Below are 6,485 nucleotides of genomic sequence, written 5' to 3' on the forward strand. Positions count from 1 at the left end.
AGGGTAGACTGAAGTTTCTATTAACAGCTTGGATAATGAGACCCATACACTCACAGGTGAAAGAGAAACAGCATTGGCTAGTGAAAGAGCACCCTAGTTCTAATCCTGCCTCGGCTGCCTGCCTGATATGTGACCTTGGGCAAGTAACTTTCACTTCTCTATGCCTCAGTTCCCTCATCTGCAAAATGGGGATTCAATATCTGTTCTCCCTCCTACTTAGACTGTGGGGCCTCTGTGGGACCTGATTATCTTGTATCTGTCCCAACACTTAATACTACACTTCACATATAGAAAGGACCAAATAAATACCACAATTATTGCTATTATTATTATTATTACAGGAGACCCTGAATGATGCAAAATTTCCAAATTCTGGGAATTAAGACTAGACCTCAAAATGATTTGACCACATTTAAGAATTGCTCTTTCAAAGAGGATTATGTTCAACACCATCCAGGTAATAAGATCAGTGCTGCACAATAAAATGAGGAAAAGCTCAGGAAGTCAATAGTAAGATGTCTATACTGTACAACAACAGCAAATCTGGGTTCTGGCAGCTTCTAAACAAATTTGGCTGCCCAGTATGGTGTAGTATAGTCTGGTTAGGTAAGATAGTGATGATAAATAGGCAAAGCATTTCAGCAGTTACTTTGGATTTCTAGAGAAAATAATTCCACATTTTTTTCTGTGTGCTAGAAGCTTACTATATATATATGGATGTGTACATTCATGAATTGCCTATTTAAATGTAATGATTTAATGATCATCAATTAAAACAAGACAAGCACTGGCAACATTATAACTACCTTCCTAGGGATGACCAAAAGTAATAGTAATAATAATGATAATGGTATTTGTTAAGCATTTACTGTTGTAAGTGCTAGGGTAGATACAAGTTAATGAAGTTGGACACAGTACCTGTCCCTCATGGGGCTCATATTCTTAGTCTGCATTTTATAGATGAGGTAACTAAGGCCCAGATAATTTAAGTGACTTGCCTAAGGTCACACAGCAGACCTGTGGCAGAGCTCGGATTAGAGTCCAGGTGCCCATAGGCTACACAAATGGATTTGTGGAGAATAACATAGAGAACAATGACACTAGCAGTAGCAGTGGCCTAGTGGAAAGAACACAGGCCTGGGAATCAGAGGACCTGGGTTATAATCCTAGCTCTGCTACCTGCTTGCTGTGTGACCTTGGGCAGGTCACTTAACTTTCCTGTGCCTCAGGAAGAAGGGAGGGAGATCCAATTTAGAATGTGAGCCCAATGTGGCACAGGGACTGTGTCTGACCTATAATCTTGAATCTACCCTAGACCTTAGTACAGTGTGGTTAAGTAAGCACTTACAAATACTGCTATTAATATTATTATTATTTAAAAGGCAGACACAAAATGCCCAATAAATAGACCCTAGTGTGGTCTTCAGTAAGATTCCATGTCCAGATCTGACCTCTCCATTTTGAGATGAATAAAGAATATATGAAGAATCAGTAGAAGAGCTACAAAGATGATTAAAGGGTTTAGCTAAATAGATAATTTAAAGGGAAAATCAAGCTATTAGTTTGGAGAAGAGAAGGTAACGAATTGTTGATAGCTGGGCCCAGATTTATGAAATGTTACCGCAAGTATTATGTCCTAAGACCATTGAGTTCAGAATTAAGGAATAAGTCTTTCAATTGCAGACAGATATGCTTGATCCATCATAAGGAACAATTGCTTGATAGTGACGATTAGTTGGCATTGGACAGACTTTGTACAAGAAATGAAATTGCTATTTTGGGGAATAAGATAACCAACCCTGCCTGTCTTGGACATAGCAAAGTTTGGAGGTAAGGGGGTTTGATTCTATGATTTTGTGAGGTTCCTTCCAGTATTAAGAGAACCTGATTCAATAAAAATGTGACAGCAGTAAGGTCAGAAAAGTCCACAGAGCTCACTTGAGAAATGAATCATTCACAAATGTTTTTCTGTCTTTGCTAATTTGGATGTAGTTCATGGAACATTATCCCTAATGTTTAATATAATGACTGATTCAAAATCATAAACAGAAAATGTTAATTAATCCTCTTTGCTACGAGTTTTTAGAAGCCCCTTTCCTTTGTGACTTTATGGCTGTAATTAGACACAGGGGATAAAGTGCAGATAATAAAAATTTTTCAAGTAGAATTGAATAACTGAAGGTGGTTAGGGATCCTCTTTCCTATTTAAATCTCAGAGAGGTTATTTTGTTGAAAGAAACTCATTTCAACGTTATTTGGAGAAGGGGAAAACTTGCTTTGACAGAATAAAGCCCTCTCTGATCTTCCTTTTCAACTTCATGATGACCAAGATTGTTTAGAGGTTCGATATCAATTTTAATACATTCTTCACTAAGTTATCAGGGTACAGACATTCTTTTACCACAGGTTTAGGTTCTACACATGATAGGGACTCCTAAATGATGCTTGACGTAGTATGAAGGATGGTGGGTAGAGGTTGTGGAGGAGGAGGAAGAGTTGGAGAAAGAGGAAGGAAAGAGGAAGGAAAAGAGAAAAGGATGAATACGAGGAGGAGGAGGGAGAGCAGGAGGAGAATTACTCAATAGTATTTATTAAGTGCTTACAGTGTGTAGAGACTGTACTAAGCCCTTCAAAAACAAGAAAGGGAAAAGAGGAGGAAAGGAGAAGAAAGACAAGGAGGACAATAAGGAGAAGAAGGAGAGAGAAGAGGAAGAAGGGGAGAAGAAGGAGGAGGAGGAAGAGGATGCAGCAAAGCAGTTCATCAGGCCAAAAATCATCACACAAATTTTAAGTTTCCACTGAAACACTTTCCGAGAGTAAAATGTAGAGCACCAAACCAGGACATATTTGATTCCATTTTAAGAAAAGGAAGAATTTGTTAAGAACTGAAAGTGAATGGATACTTTGCTGGAAACAAGTATAAGATAACCTAAATATTAGGAAGGAAAAAAAATCCACAATGAAATAAACACCTTGGAGGAAAGCAAATTTTAACAGATATAGGACACTAGTAGGGAGGATATGATAGAGAAAAGTCAGTCCAAGAAAGCAGGTTGTTCTTCAAAGGGACATTTTAGACAAGGAACAAAATTTATCATAGGAGGGTTGGTTACAGTATATCAAGTTGACCAAATCCAGAACCTATACTAACCACTACACAGAAGGCAAAGGAACTAGCTACCAAGCATGGGAATTAAGCTAGATCATTAAAAAGAACCAAAGAGGAGGCTTATGAATTCACAAAATTAGAAAAGCTCAAGGCAGAAAGCATGCCACAAGCAACGATCTATGAACTCATGTCTTAAAGTATTCATCTATATTTGGCAAAAACGAGGCCAAGAAAATGTCACTCCCATGGTTGACAGGAAGGGAAAGCTGATAAAAAATAACAAAGGTCATTCATGGTTTTTCCCTTCTCTCTCTTAAAAAAAAGATCAAATGGAACAGTACATCAGGGAAGTTCTGCTTGAGCTGTAAAATTGGAATGCTAAACTAGAGTAGGGAAAGAAATAAGATACAAGAATATCTTTCTAAAAATCTGGGGGTAGCATATACCACATCAGCTTAAAAGCACGTCCCCTTTTCCCCTAATGAAGTGACTGTTGTTACCATAGAGACACTTCTCATGATTTTGCAGACTTTCTGGAGAACGGGAAAGGGGTCTCCATAACCTGGAGGGGATAAATGGAACCCAAATATAAAGAGAAAAGAAAAGTTTCATGGAAGGATACCACTGGTAATTACACGGATGTTTGGAACAAACTGGAAGACACCAAACATTTCTGGCCTTGTGAGGATGTAGCCTCCTGCCAGAAACATCAGATTCATTCATTCAGTCAGTCGTATTTATTGAGTGCTTACTGTGTTCAGAGCACTGTACTAAGCGCTTGGGAGGTACAAGTTGGCGAAATATAGAGATGGTCCCTACCAAACAGCGGGCTCACAGTCTAGAAGGCAGAGACAGACAACAAAACAAAACACATTAAAAAAATAAAATAAATAGAATAAATATGTACTAGTAAAATAAATAAATAAATAGAGTAATAAATATGTATATATGTATATATACAGGTGCTGTGGGGAGGGGAAGGAGGTAAGGAGGGGGGATGGGGAGGGGGAGGGGGAAGAGGAGGAGAGGAAGGAGGGGGCTCAGTCTGGGAAGGCCTCCTGGAGGTGGTGAGCTCTCAGTAGGTCTTTGAAGGGAGGAACCCCTACAGTAAGGGGATGGGAGGGGGAGGTGGAGCCCGCAAAAGAGACTGAGAATGAACGGCCGGAGAGATAAGAGGAGAACCAGGAGAGAACATAGTCTGTGAAGCCAAGGTTGGATAGCGTGTAGAGGACAAGGGGGTGGTCCACAATGTCGAAGGCAGCTGAGAGGTCGAGGAGGATTGGGATAGAGTAGGAGCTATAACATACATTACCATATTTATTTTTCTGGAACTCTGTCCAGCCAAGGGTCCAACTTATGCTTTTCATTATTTTCTTGTTCTTCTACCTGCTAACACTGTCTGGAAACATTGTTATAATTACTGTGATCTGCCTGGAGCCCCGACTTCAAACCCCAGTGTATTTCTTCCTTGCCAATCTCTCCTTCCTGGATATGTGTTACACTTCCACCAATGTCCCTCAAATCCTTTCCAACCTGGTTGGGGTGATAAAGAAAATCTCATTCACCAGGGGTGCCACTCAAATGTATTTCTCCCTCTCCTTTGGGATTATTGAATGCGTCCTTCATGGGGTCATGGCTTACGATCAGTATGTGGCCATGTATCACCCGTTACATTACAAAGCGATCATGAACAGAGTGACGTGTGTCCAGCTGGGAATCACCTCCTGGATCAGCATCTTTCAGAGCTCCCTAGTGATCAATGCCCTCACTTCGAGCTTTCCCTACTGCGGACCCAATGTATTAAACCATTTACACTGTGAAGTGCTGACAGTCTTGAGGCTGGCATTTACAGACACTTCCTTCCCAGAGATGGTAGCGTTTGTCTTCAGCAGCATCACAGTCTTCATTCCTTTTCTCTTCATCATGGTCTCCTATGCCCACATCCTCCTTTCAGTCCTCGGGAGACATTCCAGGGAGGTGCAGGGCCTTTTTGATGTGTGTTTCTCACCTGACCGTGGTGGCTGTCATCTATGAAAGGGCCATCTTTGTGTACATGCGACCTCAGTCTGGTGCCTCTCAGTATGTTGGAAAGGTCAGTCTGTTAGTCTACACAGTAATCACACCCATGTTCAACCCCTGATCTACAGCCTGAGACACCAGGAAGTGAAAGGCACTCTGAAGAAAGTCATCAACAGAAAGAAGACACCAGAATGTTAGGATTGTCAGTTGATGACTGGCATTTCATTCATTTCATTCATTCAATCGCATTTATTGAGCGCTTACTGTGTGCAGAGCACTATACTAAGCACTTGGGAAGTACAAGTTGGCAAAATATAGAGACAGTCCCTACACAACAGTGGGCTCACAGTCGAGAAGGTGGAGACAGAGAACAAAACAATATGTATTAACAAAATAAAATAAATAGAATAAATATGTACAAGTAAAATAAATAAATAGAATAATAAATACATACAAACATATATACATATATACGGGTGCTGTGGGGAAGTGAAGGAGGTAAGGCTGGGGGGTGGAGGGGGGAGGAGGGGAAGAGGAAGGAGGAGGCTCAGTCTGGGAAGGCTTGGTATTTAGTGAGTGTTTACTGTGTGAAGAACACTGAGCTCAAAACTTGGGAGAGAACCATAAGATAGAGTTGGTAAAAGTGACCTCTGTCCTCAAGGAGTTAACAATCTAGTGGGTAAAGCTCTTTCTGTGGTGATTTTCATAGCATGCAGAGGTGATGCAGCAATTCTTGGTGATGATTTTCATAGCATGCAGAGGTGATGCAACGAGTCTTGTTGAATTAAGTGTATAGCTGCCCTTCTCATTCAAAGAAAAGGCCACTGACAGTGAAATTCACCTATGAGTAGTTGAGGCGCTGAAAAGACTATGCAGCAGGCACAGTCAAGATCATGATAGGCCCATACAAAAACGATTCTTCATGTTGCAGTGGAAGAAAATGAAGGGGTTGTTTATGGTTAGCCATGTTCAGTCACAAACTTTCTGGTCAAACCATGGCAAGTCCCTTCATCTTCCTGGGTTACCACTTAATTATTCCCAAAGGAAACTCATCCTAAAGATGCCGGTTGTTTATAGAAAGTCCTGCAGTGAGAATCTTGGCGGTAGCCACTACTTCCTCACTTGGTGTCTGCCTGGGCCATTTCAAAGCATCAGGAAGATTGCAAGATACTAGCTAGGAAAGAAGGAAGGGAAAGAACTGGTTTTGGAGACCTAATCCATCTCTTATAAATGGCACCCCGTCTAAAGGGGAAATAATTTCCTGAAACTCAATAGGAGTGGCTCTGCAGGGAAATGTGCACCAACTCTGTTGTATTGTACTCTTCCAAGCTCTTAGTATAGTGCTCTGCACACAGTT

At 40.8% G+C, this 6,485-nt stretch overlaps 1 pseudogene; it reads left to right on the forward strand.

Moving 5' to 3' along the window:
- The first annotated feature begins 439 nt into the window (after positions 1-439).
- Positions 440-5,326, forward strand: LOC119924044 (annotated as a pseudogene).
- Positions 5,327-6,485: the final 1,159 nt, after the last annotated feature.

Source organism: Tachyglossus aculeatus, unplaced genomic scaffold, assembly GCF_015852505.1.
Source record: "Tachyglossus aculeatus isolate mTacAcu1 unplaced genomic scaffold, mTacAcu1.pri scaffold_78_arrow_ctg1, whole genome shotgun sequence".
In the NCBI taxonomy this organism is placed as follows: domain Eukaryota; kingdom Metazoa; phylum Chordata; class Mammalia; order Monotremata; family Tachyglossidae; genus Tachyglossus; species Tachyglossus aculeatus.